This window comes from Dama dama, chromosome 23 (assembly GCF_033118175.1).
Source record: "Dama dama isolate Ldn47 chromosome 23, ASM3311817v1, whole genome shotgun sequence".
In the NCBI taxonomy this organism is placed as follows: Eukaryota; Metazoa; Chordata; class Mammalia; order Artiodactyla; family Cervidae; genus Dama; species Dama dama.
The window spans coordinates 67667397-67685138 of NC_083703.1; the positions used below are offsets into that span (position 1 = coordinate 67667397).

General features: G+C 45.3%; 1 protein-coding gene across 2 annotated transcripts in view; it reads left to right on the plus strand.

Annotated features, from left to right (window-relative positions):
- The window catches only part of PPP1R16B (protein phosphatase 1 regulatory subunit 16B), a 109053-nt gene that overhangs the window by 11141 nt on the left and 80170 nt on the right, over positions 1-17742 (plus strand). The gene's annotated exons all lie outside the window — the stretch shown is intronic.

Genomic DNA, 17742 nt, shown 5'->3' on the forward strand with positions numbered 1-17742 from the left:
GGGATAAAGTCATTTTGAAATTGACTTTTTGGTGGTTTCCATGTTTATTCTTGTTTGCGGGAGGCTGTACAGAAGCCCAGCTGAGTTTGCAGCTGCTGCTGATTACTGCTCACTGTTACCTGGGCAAGTGTGTCTGTTAGTCCAGAAAGAGGGAGAACAAAGGTACAGAAGGCTGGCTTTAAAAGTCCACAGCCTTGGAGCCCATTGGAGTTGGATGTGGGTGGCATGAGTTGGCGGTTACCCCAGGGGTTACAAGGAGGTGTGCTTGGAATGCACCCATTGTAGACTGCATGCACAGAATGGGTGTTGAGTGAATGAGTGAGCATCAAAGATGTCTCTGTCCTATAAAAGGGCCTCCTACTAGGAGAGAATAGATCCATTTAGAAAGGGCTATGACCACCTGATCTTCCCACCTGTGGGGAGCCACGCCTTAGCTATACATTTTCTTTGGGCCACCTGTCACAGATAGCTCTTCATCCATTAGGAGATCTTAAGAACAGCACACGCCATGGCAAGGAGCAGTTGAGAATATCTGAAACAGTGCTGTGGAGTGGAGTTCACCATCATTTTACAGAAAAAACTTCTAAGCGGGGATCTATAAAGCCAACTGTAAAGCATGCAGAGTTGAAAAGAGACTGTGGAGCAGAGGCAGTCCTAAGTCATCCTTTTATGGATGGCAAGGCAGGGCCAGGTAAGGTACATCTTGGGTCTGGCCCCTATCTTTCCCCAACAGCCAGGTCTATTTTGTCTGGTTTGATGATAGAGCTGTGGTTCCAAGCCAGAGGACCACTCCCTATGATACAGCTGATGGAATAATGTCAGTGAATTTTAGTCTCTTCATCTCCCACCCTCCTGTCTACTCTCCCCCATTTATTGAATGTCTGTTGCATGCTGGGTGACTCTAGGGTGCAGTCCCTAAACTTTTTGGCTCCAGTGGAAGACAGTTTTTCCATGGGCTGGAGGGTTGGGGGTGATGGTTTTGGCACATTACATTATTGTGCACTTTATTTCTATTATTGTGATTATATAATGTGATATACAATGGAATAATTTTACACTCACCATAATGCAGAATCAGTGGGAGCCCTGAGCTTGTTTTCCTGAGATCCAGACTATAATGCAAACGATGGGGAGTGGCCATAAATACAGATGAAGAAGCTTCCCTCAATCACCCACCGCTTACCTCCGGCTATGTGGCCTGGTTCCTAACAGGCCACAGACTGCTATTGGTCCGTGGGCCTGGGGGTTGGGGACCCCTGCCCTAGGGTGGGATGGAAAGGTGAATAACATATTTCTTGTCTTTTGAGAGCATCTAGTCCAGCGGAAGAGGCACATATGAAATGAACAGTTACTAGTTGAGAGCCAGCGGTCCATGGGGTCGTGAAGAGTTGGACATGACTGAAGCAACTTAGCAGGCACACACAGTTGAGAGCCACAGTAGAGATGTGGTCAGACTCCCTGGAACCAGAGGAGAGAGAAACCCATCTGGCACAAGGCAGATAAAGAGCAATTCAGGCGGAATAAAAGAGCATGGAGACAATATTGTGTAGATGAGACAAGGCAAGTTGAGTGCGGAGCAGCTCCCAAAAAGCATTTTAAGAGATGATAGACACTATCATTACAGCACTTGGGCTAGCTCTTAAAGGACAGAACGAGCTTGCCAGGTGGAGAGAAAGAAGGGAATCACCACCCCACAGAACAGTATGAATGAAGGACAGGTGGTGAGTGTGGAGGAGTGAAAACTCCATAGCTTCATAGAAGAGAAATCTAAATCTGTGTTCAAATCTTAGTTCTGCCACTCACTAGGTGTGACTTGGGGCATGTCAAGATGAACCTCCCTTTTCCTAATCTATCTACTGGGGATAATGAGACCTGTTTTTATTTTTTAATTTTTTTTAAACTTATTTATCTGGCTATGCCAGGTCTTAGTTGCAGCACGTGGGGTCTTCGACCTTCATTTCAGCATACAGGATCTTTAGTTGTGGCACTCAAACTCCTAGTTGCAGCATGTGGGACCTAGTTCCCTGACCAGGGATTGAACCCGGGGCCCTCTGCATTGGGAGTGCAGAGAGTCTTAGTCACTGGACCACCAGGGAAGTCTCAAGACCTGTTCTTAAAGGCTCCCTGTGGGAGTTAAAGTTAATTTATGAGTAGTATCTGACACATAGCCGAGTTTCAGCTAATGGTGGGTACCATTGCAGGGGTGTGAATCCATCAAACCTATTAAGTATAGCCAGAAAATTGAGTGTTTAGTGGACTGAGGGTGGGAAGGGAGGTTAGGATGGCCAGAGATAAAACTAAGCATGTCAAGGCCAGATACCGGATGGTCTGGACTGTGAGGCTAAGAAGTTTAGACTTGACTCTTTAGGCAGTGCAGAAGCATTAAATGCTTCCCTACAGGAATTTCTTGACAGTCCAGTGGTTAAGACTCCCTGCTTCCACTGCAAGGGGTGTGGGTTTGATTCCTGGTTAGGGAAGAGCCTGCATGCCATGCGGTGTGGCCAAAAAAAAAAAAAAAGCTTCCCTGCAAGGGAAATACAGGATCGGACTTCAGTGCATAATGAAAACTCTACCACTGGTGTAGCTTGTGGGTTGGAAGGTAAGAGATGTAGGCAAGGAGATCACTTGGGGAAATGCTGCCTCCGACATTCCTGTCTTGGCAACCCACAGCTCACATTAGCCAAGTGAAAGCTCCATTAAGTCCTGCGGACAAGTGCTGTCTGGAGAGGCAAATCAGGGCAGTGATTCAGTGCACGGCCTTCAGTGTCAAGGCCAATGTGAATTTAAAGCCTAATCCTGCCTTGTACGGGCTTCCCAGATGGCACTAGTGGTAAAGAACCCGCCTGTCAATGCAGCAGATGTAAGAGACGCGAGTTCAGTCCCTGGGTCGGGAAGATCCCCTGGAGGAAGAAATGGCAACCCACTCCAGTATTCTTGTCTGGAGAATCCCATGGATGGAGGAGCCTGGCGGGCTATAGTCCATGGGGTCACACAGAGCTGGCTCAGCTGAAGCGACCAAGCACGCACGCAGGCACACACCTGTCTCGTACTGGCTGTGTGACCTTGGGCAAGTACTTAACCGCACTGAGCTTTAGTTTAACTCTTCTTTATTTTTTTATTTTTTTAACTCTTCTTTAAAATGAGGATTAATAGTACCTCTCTCACAGACTTGTGGTCTTAAATGAGATAATGTAGATAAAGCACTTAGCCTAGCTCTAGGAATGTAGTTAAGTGTTCAATGAAAGTTAATCATTAAAATTTTAAAAATTGTTTATTTTACTACAGAACTCTTTTTCCATGTAATATCTATTAACCTCCTCTGGAGCTACTAGTCTTCTACAGAAACCACCCTGCTTTAAACTTTCTGGAGAACCAGCAGCACTTTCTGCTCCAAGAAATAAACGGTGAAGAGGGCTGCCAAGTTCTAACACAGTGGTTCTTGGATGCACATTAGACACACCTGGGGAGCTTTTTAAAAATGTCAAGGCCTGATGTGTGTGTGTGGCTGAGTCCTTTTGCTGGTCACCTGAAGCTACCACGGCACTGTTCATCTGCTGTACCCCGATGCAAAATAAAAACTTCAAAGTTTGGAGAAAAGGTTTTTTCAAGGCCTGGCTGCAAGTAAATTAGAATCTCTTGAGATGGGAACCTGTATTTTTTAAATTGTAATGTTCTGTTAAGGCAAAGCAAATACTGAAAAGTACACACATCCAGGGCTTCCCTTGTGGCTCAGCTGGTAAAGAATCCACCTGCAATGTGGGAGACCTGGGTTCAATCCCTGGTGAAGGGCACGGCTACCCACTCAGTATTGGAGAATTCCATGAATTGTATAGTTCATGGGGTCGCAAAGAGTTGGACATGACTGAGCGACTTTCACTTCACTCACACACATATTCTAAGTGAATGAATTTTCACAGATTGAACGTGCCCAGGTAAGCCATTCAGTGTGGGACTTCCCTATATTAGTACTTCCCTGCCGGTTCAGTGGTTAAAACCCTGAGTTTCCATTGCAGGGGGGCACAGGTTTGATCTCTGGTTGGGGAACTAAGATCCCACATGCTGCATGGTGTGGCCAAAACAAACAAACCAGAATACTATCAGCTCTCTGAAAGCCCTTCTTATGTGCCTTCCCAGTCACTCCCATCCCAAAACTGTGACTTTGATTGATGATAACATAGATTCTTTTTGCCTGTTGTTGAACTTTACATAAATGGAATCATATAGTATGCATTTTTGTGTTTGGCTTATTTTGGTTAACAGTGTGAGAGATCCAGATTGTGGTGTGTAATTGTGTATTACTCATCCGGGCTTCTGGACTATGTTCCACTGTGAGTACACCATAAATTTTTTTCCAGACTCAAGTTGGTGGACATTTTGAATAGTTTGTACTTTGAGATTATTATACAAATAGTGCTGTTAACATTCTTGTAAATGTGTTTTGGTGAATGTATACAGAAATTTCTGTTGAGTATATTCCTAGGAATGAAATTGCTGGAGTATAGGGCATCATATGTTCAACTGTAGAAGATATTGCTTGAGCAGTTTTTTAAGTGGCTATACCAATTTATATTTCTGCTCAGTTTATAAGAATTCTTGCCAATGACTGGTATTTTCTGTCTAAAAAAAAAAGGCCATTCTGGTGGATATATAGTAGTCTTACTCTGGATCTTAATATAATTTGCTAACATTTCCAGGTGATTCCAACATGTAGCCAAGTTTGAGAACCTCTTTCCTAACAGGTTTTGAAAAAGCAAAACACGAATTAATGGAACTGTATAAAGAGATGTTACAATGGCAAGTGCCTCCCCATGGCCCCTTCTTTGACGTCTATACCCAGAGTTTTTTATAGACATGATCTGTCTAATCAGCAGGGGAGGATGCTTTTGTGATGGAAGGAGAATGTAGAGGTGTATTAAACTTGACAGCCTGTGCCTCATTCCTGTGTGTTTTATGTGGGTAAATGGTTCCTGATGGAGTGATCCAGAAGCTGGAAGGAGCCCATGACAGGACTTCAATCTCTTCTTCCAATTTAAGGCCTAAATGAGAAGGGAGGGCATGAGAAGTGACGAGTAGTCTATACAGATGTTGTCAGATGAAAATATCTGCTCTTCAGGATCAGGGATTAAGGGTTTTTTTTTTTTTTTTTAGGGTTTAAGATTTTATGTTATATTTTTGCTCTCCAAAGCTAGACCAAGACCCGGAGCTTGGAAGGTGCTCCAGAAAAAAAAAAAGTCATTGAAGTTGATATTAGAACTATATAACTGGCCCTGATGAAAAGCATGACTCATGGATGCAGAGGAAGGTGTTGGTGTGGACTTAGCTGATCTGATTAATAGCTTTGCATCCCTTCCTTGTATTTTCTGTTTTGCAGTTGCTATTTCATATTTGCTCATTTATTACTAGCATATTTTCCTTTATACACTTAAAGGAAATAAAGGATCATCTCGAGGTAGATCTCTATTGATTGCCTTTCAAGTTTGAGTCATATTTTCCTGTTTGTTTTTTTTTTAAATCTGACTGCACAAAGGCATGTGGGATCTTAGTTCCCTGACCAGGGATCAAACCTGCACTCCCTACAGTGGAAGCACAGAGCCTTAACCCCGGACCACCAGGGAAGTCCATTTCCTGTTTGCTGAAAAAATTTTTTTCTAGTAATTTTAGGTTATATCTTGAATATTATGAGTCAGACTTGAGACCCTAGGTTCTATTATATTTCTCAGAACAGTAAGGACTATTCATTTATTTTCTTTCTTTCTTTATTTTTTGTTTGAACTGGGTCTTAGTTGCAGTTCTCAGGATCCTTGTTATGGCATGCATGCAGGGTCTAGTTCTGCGACCAGGGATGGAACCCAAGCCCCCTGCTATGGGAGTGAAGCGTCTTACCCATGGGACCACCAAGAAAGTCCTACTGATGACTTTTTAAAAAATCAATCAGTTGACTTGACCAAACAAATTTTAAATTCAATTTCTCCTGGGTAGGCAGCAGCTGAAATCTTTCTTCAGTTCTTATAGCCCTAGTTGGGCGGCTTGGAACCTGCCCTGCACATGCATCATTCAGAGAGATTTGGACAGAATTTATACTCAGCATTTGGGACTACCATCTGTGACTCTTTTCTGGGATGCTTTCTCTTCACTTTCCAACTGTAGTCACCTGAACTCTGTCCTTTAATTCCTCAAACGATAAGAGCAAAGGTTTTCATCCAAGTTGTAGCCACCATGTACAGTGTTGAGTGGGGTCTGACCTCAGGTAAAAAGGTACAAAAACACAGAATTTGCCTAGAGCAGATTTCTATCAAGTGTTGACTGCCCTTCAGTTTCTGTCTGCTTGTGGTTGAATAAATCTTGCTGTCATTCAGTAGCTAAGTCATATCTGACTCTTTGCAACCCCATGGACTGAATATCTAGTGCCTTCCAATAGGTAATGTGCGTGTGGTATGTAGAGTTCACAATAGTTAAATGTGAGGGGATGCGTCCAATAAGAGTTACTCTGCTCTTACCAGAGCAGAACTTTTCTGATCAATAGTTTTGTTCATTAAGAGACTGTTATGAGCCTTTGCTTTCCTGACTAGCACATAGTTGATGGCAATAAATGTTTGTTGACTGGCTAAATGAACACAGCTTTAAATTAAAGGTGGAATTGAATTAGAGGAGAAAATTACTAGAAGAAAATCTTGAGACTGGTTACTTGTTGATGACAGGCATAAACTATATAGAGAGAGTTTGGTAATTTGCTGGAGAACATGATGAGAGGGTTGAAATAATATTAGGGCTCTGAGTGGAGAGTAGACCACAGTCGCTAACAAAGTGAACCTGAGATTTCAACACGAGGCGATACATTCAATTGTGGGAGTAATATCACTTTCATGGGATTGAATCTATGGCTTATGGAGAATTTTAAACGGAAATAAAGCTGGTCAGAGGGGGAAGCAGAGATATGCTTGGAGTTCTGCACACCCAAGAGGAGCCAAGAGGAGGGAATCAAAGTGAAGGGACTTTGGCTGGAGATCAAAGAGGGGAGGAATGAAAGTAATGTAAAGGCAGTCGACTACAGCTTGCTTCTCTCTGCATGGTGACCTGGAAGGTCACAAATCCCATATGGAGAAACTTCAAAGCCTGTATACTGGACAGAAACTTCATTTACCAAAATGCAGAGTGTCTGGAAACTTCCTGATTTATTCTACTGACAGTTTCATCTCCCAGAGAGCAGAGGAGAGGGGACAGTTGCTGTTATGAATCTGGTTTGGGAGCTGTTGGGTGAAGTGAAAATGAGAAAGTACTCACCAAGAAAGGGAACACTAGTCATAGGGGGCTGAGCTCACAGGGTTTGGAAGGCAGATTTTATGAAATTCAGGATGAGATACATATATTTCCTGCCTAAGCCTCCAAAGGTGATGACAGCTCCAACAGTAAGGGAAGTTATGACTGTAATCAATTATCCTCACTCTGCGTAGATTTCATTTATTTTCCTGCAAGGACTCCTTTTCTTGCTCTTAGTCGTGCTTTTGTGGGCCATCTTTCCTGTCTGACATTTTCTCTTTTATCTTCAAGCAGGAGAGATGATAAAAAAAATACTTAACCATCATAGCATATGATTGATCAATCAGAAGAGATACCAGCCATAAACAACTGAAAAAGCGCTCCTTACAGTTTCCTTAACCTGAGTCTCAGTTTTTTCCCCTTTGAAATGGGAGTAAGACCTACATTACAGAGTTAATGCAGTGATTCCAAGAGATGTTACATATAACGAATTGGACCCATGGAAAAATATGTTGTGCACAGAAGCTGCCATTATAACCCTGCATTCTTTATCTCTGGGTTCATTTCGTCTACATATTTTATACATTCTGTGATGCTTATGTTTAGTTACATTAAACATATGTTTTTTCACTCTATACTGATTGCAGCAAGTATTTGTTTTACTACCAATTGATCTATCTGGTTTATTAGTTGAAACTTCCTCTTATCTCCTTAATCATCAACACCCTGGATTTCCTGAAATCTTCTTACATTTCATGAGGAAGTTGTTTAAAAGCAGCTGTGATTGTTTTTGGCCGCACTGGGTCTTTGTTGTGGCACACAGACTTTCTCCAGTTGCGGCTCAAGGGCTCTAGAGCGCATGGGCTCACTGGCTGTGGCCTGCAGGCTTAGTTGCCCTGTGGCATGTGGGATCTTAGTTCCCTGACCAGGGATCAAACCCACGTCCCCTGCACTGGAAGGCAGATTCTTAACCACTGGGCCACAGAGGAAGTCCTTCCTTGTTCTTTTATGTATGTAGGAGTAGAATCAGACAGGCCTGGGTTTGAACCCCACTTCCCCCACTTACTGTGCAGTTAATTGGTGTCCATTGTCTGCATGGCTCTAGTCCTTTTCCTTCTCATTGTTTCTTCCTCCAGGGTAGGACTTTCTCCTTTGAGTCCAACTCTCTGTTTTTTATTGTCCTTGTTTCCTTGGAATTATTCTCCAAACCTCCATGAGCAAACAATATGAAAAACTTTAAAAAATTCCCATCCCAGCTGTTTTCTAATTGACTAAAGGGAAGGTGACAGCTTGCTAGGGATATCTTTGAGGTTTCTGAAGAGAAGAAAGGGACCTTGTTAGGAAGCAGACCACAGCCCTCTTCCTCCTTTATGGTGGTAATGGTGTGAAACCCAAGATGCTTAGGATGGAGGAGAGTGATCCCTGGCTGATGATGCTCCCTGCCTCACCCTCTTCAAGAGTGGACCCCATCCAGTTACAGGATGGGATGCTCATCTCTGGGATAGGATTGGGAGAGGTAGCAGTTCCAAAGGGGCTGCCATCCTTAGCTTGAGTTGGCTCAGTGTACTGCTTCCTAGAACTAGGATCCATTCAATTTAAGGGATGCAGTCATAGAGGACAGGTCTTCATTTTACCCCATAGCACAAGGTATTGGAGAAATTCTTATTAGAACCTAAGCTATTCTTGACTCTTGCCTACCTTTGAGGCCATCGTGATTTTTTGTTCTTGGTTGAATGATATACTGATAATGAGGAGCCCTTCTACTTAATCTGATAACTCTCTAGATGTTTGTGTTTAAGACTAGAGGATTTTGAACAGTGGGGCGAAGGCAAGTGTTGAAATCCAAGTAGGCAAGTGTAATGTAAAACAGAGCTGCCTGCTCAGTACCCACGCAGCCACTCCTTTATCTGTGGCAGACATTACTAATCGATCACCACATTCATTCCTCCTGTCATCACACGTGGCCTCATACCCTCTGCCCTCAAAGTGCTCCAAGAAGCCACTACCAACCTAAGAGCTGGCACAACAGAGGAAAGCCTGGCCAAGGATGTCATGCTGAGAGGGAGGCAGAGGCCCCTCAAGGCTTAACCAGTGTGAATAGCCCTCCCCTGTTCAATAAGCGTGTAACCCAGGAGGGCATTCTGTGGCCACAGGTGGCCTCCTTTGGAAAATGATCCTTCTAGCTGCAAAGGGAGTTTTTATCTCTCTGCAAGGGAGGGGGTGGACCACACTCCCCCAAGCCTGGAGGAGCAGTATGTGTAATTTGACTCCCATTTCCCCGTGCTTAGCTATTACATAAGCTTCTTCAGAAGACTGGCTGGTTTAGCACCGTGACTGTGACTGACTAATGTGTTCGTAGACATCATGTCAGCTTTGCATGTGCCCCATCTTTGGCACCTTTGTTCTGTCCCCTGCAGCCTCCCCCACACTGGCATTCTTACCCATATGTATGTGGGCCTCTCTGTGGGTTCAGATTCATGGGGAGAAGCTAGGCATGGAAGATGGGTGTGTTCACAGGTTTTCCTTTGCCCATTTGAGCTGTGGCTTCCTTTGAAGTTTTCTTGGAGCTGAGTCTGAGACAGCTGTCTCACCTTCACAGGTAGAAAGAATCTAAAATATCACCAATCAATATCTATTTGGAATGGTTCTTCCAGGCTAGGCTCGTGGGTACCAAATGCTGGGCAGCAAATATACATGATAGAGTCTTCCTCCTAACAGAGATGATCTCTGTGCCAGGCTGGGAGTGGGGCTCACTGGACCAGTCCCTCCTCCAACCCAATATGGACCTTCTCCCAGCAGCCTCATGAGTGGCCACTGGAGTTTTTGGTGGCAGGGACCCCAGCATCACACCATGGCTGGACTTTGTTGAATTGCTGGTGTTGAGACAGTTTTTCCTCATTCCAGGCTGATCCTACTTCTTCTTCTTCTTCTTTTTTTTTTTTGCTGTGTCACTCCCCATATGGGATCTCTAGGTCCCCAACCAGGGATTGAACCTGTACCTCCTGCAGTAGAAGCATGGAGTCTTAACCACTAGACTTTTAGTGAAGTTCCAGGGTGATCCTTCTTCACTTTGCCTATGATCACAACTCTGCTCTCTAGAGAACAATGCTAATCCTTTCATTCATGGCTTTTATTAAGGCCTGGTCCTATACTCCCAGTGTGGTCCAGCCAATTCAGATAGAGGTCATCTGGGCTATTATCTCAATGCTGGACATTGAAAGCTCAAGGTGCTTTAGTTGATCCAGCACTCTGTTCTTGCTGAACTTGTGGTTTTTGAGTCCTGCCATCTTGCCCTCCCCTCCAGTTCAGTTCAGTCGCTCAGTCGTGTCCGACTCTTTGTGATCCCATGGACTGCAGCACTCCAGGCCTCCCTGTCCATCACCAACTCCTGGAGTTTACTGAAACTCATGTCCATTGAGATGGTGATGCCATCCCACCACTCCTCCTCCAAGGTCTTGCCAAATCTGGTTGTAGTAAATGGACTTCAGAGTACAGTGACAGATAGAAGGCCAAGCCCAGGACCACCACTCAGAGGTCTGAATGAAGGAGCACAGCTGGGAGAGGCAGAGTTAAGGAACAGATCCTTGGAGACCCGAGTCCTACAACAGATTTTTTAAATAAGAATGTCTGTCTAGGATGACTGTGTCTGAAATCTAGAAGGTTCATGACAGCAGGAGTAGAACAGAGAGTTTACAAAATCCCATGAGAGGGGAGGACAAGGCTAGTAATTTCTAATTCAGATGTTTGGAGCACCAAGGGCCCCATAAGTCTGTTTGCTCATGCGTAAAGCATCTTTATACTGGGGGGTGGGGTGGGGGTGGGGGTGGGCAGGAAAGAGGAAATGACGGTATTATTCAAAGAAGTGTGTTGTGGGAGGGCGGGGGTGTGTATCCTTTAGGAGCGAAAGTGGGTCCCAAGTGAGCTCGGAGGAGGGAAAGCCTTTGCAGTGTTTTGTTTTCCTATCTCCCGCGTGCTCAGTGCTACAGGAAGCACGAGGTGCAAGCACTCACGGCCTTCCTCCAGGGCGCTGCCAATATTGTGTGGAGAAGAATAGCTGAAGAACAAGGGGAAAAAAAAAAAATTAACGTTTTCTTCTAACAGCGTGAACTTTGAGACACCGTCTGACTCATGTTTTAAAGTCTCTTCAATTTGAATTCACCTTCCTTCGTGTTGTTTTTCTCAAGGCACTAGGCTCGGGTCCAAAGATGTGTCAGGCAGCCGCTACCCTGGGCTGGAGGCGTCGCAAAGCCTGGGCCCCACCTCAGGGGGTGGATTGCTGTGGGAATTTGGTGTTGACCTTCCCCAGCCCTTCTTCAAGGCCAGCCCTCAGCTTGGGCCAGAAGACCATAAATGGCCCTTTTAGGGGAAGTGGAGGTGTCTGGTGATACAGCCCAGCAAGAGACCACTCGTCCTGCTTCAGGCAACATCGCCTCCTGGGGCTCCCATTCGTGTATCCCTAAAAGTAGCATTAGTATCTGTTAGGGTACTTTTTGGCCACAAGTATCAAAATTCAATTCAATTGGCTTAAATAATAACAGGGATAAAGTCCAGAGGTCCCTAAATTAAAGGACTCTGTTTCTCTCCTCTGACTCCCCCAAGTATTGGCTTTATCCAAAGGCCGGTGAATGGCACGGCCAGGGGCGAGATGACTTACAACACAACTGGGGTTCACGTTTCCAGTTCATGGGCGGTGAGAAGAGAGAGCTTCTGATTGGTCCAGCTTAGGTCATGTGCCTACCCCTGGCCAATCACTCTGGCTGGGCTTAAACCATCGCTCTTGGGCTGTGGCCAATCAGGGCCCAGCACGGAGTGATACTGGGGGAACTACAGAAACCTCTACCGAACCGAGTCTTTCGATGGGCCCATGCCTTTCTTCCTCTTGTTTTTTCAGAGACGTATCATCCCCCAAACAGCGTTTCTGTAATAGCCTTCTTTTCATTTTGGAGGAGGGGAGGGCTTCTGTCATGCACCCCCACCTGGCCCGCAATTCCCCTACAGGCTTCCTCGCATTTGGCCTCAAGGCTCAGCTCTCTGGAGCGCAGCCCTTGCTTCTCTACATTGCTGTTTACCAACAGGTATCAAGTTCACCTTTGTCAGACAGCAACTGGAGGCTGAATCAAGGCTCATTCTAGCTGTCTGTTCTGGCCTCACTGAGAGTGAAGGGCCTTGCCCTCAGACCTGGGGCTGCCCACACCAGGGCTGTTTGGCTCATCCACCCAGACCTCACACAGCTATTGGTTGGAATAATTAAGTACCCTACCCTGTTTCCCCCTTGCTTCTGATTTCTCTTCTCAAAGCGCACACACTTCCTGGATGACCTCACCCGACCTGGCCTCTGCAGACCCCTTTCCCTACCCGCCTCTCCAGCGCATTTGGTTGTCTTGGGTCCCCCATGTGCCCAGTTATCTGCAAGATGGTCCATCTGCGTGCTCCCGCAACACTCTGGGCTCAATGTCTCCATGGAGCTGGTTTTCCTTCAAATGAGCTCCTCCTTGAGGATCCCCTTTAAGTGTTGAGGATTGCTGGAATTCCCTGGCAGTCCAGTGATTAGGTCTCCATGCTTCCACTGCTGGGGACCCAGGTTTGATCCCTGGTGGGGGAACTAAAATCCTGCATGCTGGGAATTGCAGCTGAAAATTAAATAAAAACTCCCCTACTCTTAGAGAAAGAGTTGAGGCCGTTACTTCTCCCGAGTCCTGGCAGTTTGGGCTGTGTCGCCATCACCAACCAGGGCTATCTGTGGAAATATGGGCAGATACACTGGGTCTCACAAGGGGGCCAGTCCACAGCTCATAGGAGCCAGTACTTTTGCGGGCTGCCCCAGCGCCCAGACCAGCGCCTGCCTTGGGGGCTGCCAGGCTCCTGTGTTAGCAGCCCTGATGGCAATTCTTTAATTAGACCAAGCAGGGTTTTCTTGGACGGGGGTGGGAGGAGGTGTGTGGGTCTATTGGGGGAAACTAGGTCACCTGAAAACCAGCAGTCAAGAGGGAGCTGTCCTGGAGCCCCAGCTCCAGGGAACCCAGAGGGGCGAGCCAGCTGGGGGCTGACAGAGCAAAGTCAGAGAAATGTGCCCTGGCCCCCTTTCTTGGCCCTTGGGAGGCACTGTCCTCAGCTTTCTCCAGGGGGCTGGGCAACTGCCCTTAATTCCTTTACTCAAGCAGACTGTCCCAGCCAGGGAAGGCACAGCAGTGAGTGTCTCCTGTCTGCAAGGGGTGCGCCACCCTGGGGCTCAAGGAGGGAGCACTATACTGGGAGTTGGGATCAGGATTCAAGTTACTGCTCAGTCTTTGTATCCTGTGAATGTGTCCTCCACTCCCTTGTACATCTGTTTTGTCATCCATCCAATGGGCAGGGACTGCCCCTGTTTTTCTCTTGCTGTATCCCTAGCTGTCTGGCACGTGACAGATGTTCAATGAATATTTGTCAGCTGAAATAATGAGCTCTTAAGAGGGCTTCTTTTGTCAGATTGTTGTCATTGAGGATCAGTGGCCAGGTGAGGGATTCCCAAATGTCAATCACAATTTTTGCCAGCATTAAATGCCATCATTCTTTAATTTTTCTTTGCTACTACCTTGCAGGATTTCCAAGGGAAATAAAGAAGATTTATTTAAAAAGGAAATTTTACATCACCACCATAAATAAACAGTAACTGTGAAACCAGATCCGCAGGGGGAAAAAATCATTGTCATTACATTCTGTTGTAAATACTATCACTTGTCCAAGGCTATAAGCCCGAGGCTGACTTTCTCTTTGTTTATAAGGGAAATTGCAATGGTTATAAAAATGTTAAAGATCTATTAGCACCCAACTGATAACTTTCTTCTGAAGAAAAAATTGATAGATTATTAAAAAAACAAGTGAAAAGGAGGTAACTTGCTGTCTTTGAGTCCATGTTTTATTAAGTCTTGTCCTGAACTTTTTTGTAAATTCCCTTGGAATGGGTTCTCTTTCTACACTTAGGGAAACACCTGGCTGGGACAATGGCTGGGGAGGGTCTTAGAAAAGGATTAAAGGCTTTAATAGAGTGATTGATGTGACTATTCCTATCTTCAGTCTTAGCATGTTTTTCAGTTCAGTTTGGTCGCTCAGTCGTGTCTGACTCTTTGCAGCCCCATGAACCACAGGATGCCAGGCCTCCCTGCCCATCACCAACTCCTGGAGTCCACCCAAACCCATGTCCATTGAGTTGGTGATGCCATCCAACCATCTCATCCTCTGTCGTCCCCTTCTCCTCCTATCCTCAATCTTTCCCAGCATCAGGGTCTTTTCAAATGAGTCAGCTCTTCGCATCAGGTGGCCAAAGTATTGGGGTTTGACCATCAACATCAGTCCTTCCAATGAACACCTAGGACTGATGTCCTTCAGAATGGCCTGGTTGGATCTCCTTGCGGTCCAAGGGACTCTCAAGAGTCTTCTCCAACACCACAATTCAAAAACATCAATTCTTCGGCGCTCAGCTTTCTTTATAGTCCAACTCTCACATCCATACATGACCACTGGAAAAACCATAGCCTTGACTAGATGGACCTTTGTGGACAAAGTAATGTCTCTGCTTTTTAATATGCTGTCTAGGTTGGTCATAACTTTCCTTCCAAGGAGTAAGCGTCTTTTAATTTCATGGCTGCAGTCACCATCCGCAGTGATTTTGGAGCCCAGAAAAATAAAGTCAGCCACTGTTTCCACTATTTCCCCATAACTTTTTCACTCTCCTCTTTCACTTTCATCAAAAGGGTCTTTAGTTCGTCTTCACTTTGTGCCATAAGGGTGGTGTCATCTGCATATCTGAGGTTATTGATATTTCTCCTGGCAATCTTGATTCCAGCTTGTGCTTCCTCCAGCCCAGCATTTCTCATGATGTACTCTGCATATAAGTTAAATAAGCAGGGTGACAATATACAGCCTTGACGTACTCCTTTTCCTATTTGGAACCAGTCTATTGTTCCATGTAGTTCTAACTGTTGCTTCCTGACCTGCATACAGGTTTCTCAAGAGTCAGGTCAGGTGGTCTGGTATTACCATCTCTTTCAGAATTTTCCACAGTTTATTGCATGTTTTGTCATGCAAAAAATTGTTCCCAATTAGTGGGTGATCAGTGAATACTCAATAATGAGTAAATGGGTAACCATCTGTGTACAGACTCTTACGGCTGACAGAAGATGTACAGAATACTTTGGCTGATCTGACGTCAGTGGATATTTTATTCTCCAGCGAGTGATGGAGAATTTGCCACCTCCAGAGACAGCCACTGGAGCATAAGCCCTTGTTCAGTTGCTTGTTGGACAGCTCTGGAGGCCAGGTGCCTGTTTTTGGGTGCACACCACCACTCCTCTGTACGTTGATCCTGGTCTTTATTGAGGAGACTCACAGACTGCCTTCTCTTTCTTGTGTATATTGAACCTGTGGATATTTCACCTAAGGCAGGGCTTGCAAACTGAAATGATCATAGGAGCTAATGGTGGTGGTGGTGGTGGTGGTGGTTTAGTCACTAAGTCGTGTCCAACTCTTGTGACCCCATGGACTGTAGTCTGTTGTCCATGGGATTTCCCAGTCAAGAATATTGGAATGGGTTGCAATTTCCTATTCCAGGATATCTTCCTGACCTAGGGATCAAACCCATGTCCCTTGTGTCTCCCGCATTAGTGGGCAGATTCTTTATCACCGGGCCACCAGGTAGGTCCTATAGGAGCTAGCAAGTGATGCCACTTAGTGAAGGAGGTCAGATGGGCGTAATGGGAGGTAGTGGGCACTATGGAAAATGAGATGTGCCCCATCTAAATTAGGGCAGTCCTACTCAGTTCCAGCTGATCGTTGCCATGTGAACTTGGTGTGGCCAGCCACTGAGATGTTCTAAGAAAGGCTGAAAATCTGATTTTGGATATCAAATCTTTAAGTTTTAAATATTAGCAGTGAATGACAATACCATAAAATACAGCGTGGACCCCAAATCAACCAAGCAAACAAACATGATGTGGACCATGGAGGACTTTCTGGCTATCCGGCCTTGAACCACAAGTTACTCACTGCTTCCTCCAAGACTTCTATTCCCTTGGGCTGGGCAGCCCCATCCACTTCTGGCCATGTTTTTATTTTATTTTTTAATATTTATTTGTTTGGCTGCATCGGGTCCTAGTTGTGGCGCACAGGATCTTCATCGCATCATGTGGGATCTTTTGCTGCTGCGCATGCGTTCTCTAGTTGTAGCACATGGGATCCGGAGTGCTCAGGCTCCAGTAGTAGCAGTGAACAGGCTTAATCACTCCACAGAATGTAGGGTCTTACTTCTTAGACCAGGGATTGAACCCACGTCCCCTGCATTGCAAGGTGGATCCTTAACCACTGGACCACCAGGGAAGTCCCTCAAGCCAGGTTTGTGTGTGTTGGCTCCCAGAATTCCCTTCATGGTGTTCAACCCCTCTACATGCCTTTGAACATGGGGAAGCTCCTTCTCACCTCGTGTCTGCCCTCCTTAGCGAGTAAACTCCTACTCATTCCTTGGAGATTCAAATCAATTGCCTCCTACTTTGGAGAGCCTTTCCTGATAATCCCAACCAGAACAGCTCATCCATTTTCTTTCTTTCTTTTTTACATTTGAATAGAAAATTTATTATTTTCATTTTCCAAGTGTTTTCTTTTTCTATCAGGGGAAAAAAAAAAGAAATCTTGAGGACAGTTGTCACTTGCTGCCAAATTGAGGGTAGTCTTTCTCCGGTGGTTTAGTCGATAAGTCATGTCTGACTCTTGCAACCCCATGGACTGTAGCCTGCCATGCTCCTCTGTCCATGGGATTCTCCAGGCAAGAATACTGGAGTGGGTTGCCATTTCCTTCTCCAGAGCTCATGCATTTTCTAGCTGTGTGGTATTCGGTAGGGTAATTAGTTTCTCTGTGCCTCAATTTCCTTATCTGAAATGGGGATCAGAATAGTACCTGGTCTCATTAGGTCATCAGAAGGATCAGGTTAATTTACAGGTAGATGACACCATGACAGACCAGTAGACGTGGTGTTTCTTAGAAGGCAGAGCTGATTCTTGATCCATCTCTGAACCAGGACTCATCACAGGGCAGGTTTCATTGTTTGATTCCTTGAGGAAGTGGGGAAAAGTAAATAGGTGGTCCATTAGCTCCTAGTGAGTTCCTGCCATCATGATGATACAGCATGGTTGTGAATTCAACTCATCTGAGCTCCTTACTTTTAAAAAGGAGTATCTATCTAAGTGGCTGAAAAACCGAGCATGCCAAGTTCTGGCAGAGAAACTGGATCACTCATAGATGGCTGGAGGGAATGAAAAATGGTACAGCCACTCTGGAAAGCAGTCTGACAGTTTCTTATAAAACTAAACATGTAATTACTGTACAACCCAGCAACTGTACTCTTGGGCATTTACTCCAGAGAAATGAAAACTCATGTTCACACAAAAACCTGTGCGTGAATGTATTAGCGCCGGGCTGGAGACAACTTAGACGTTCTTCAGTGAATGAATGAATAA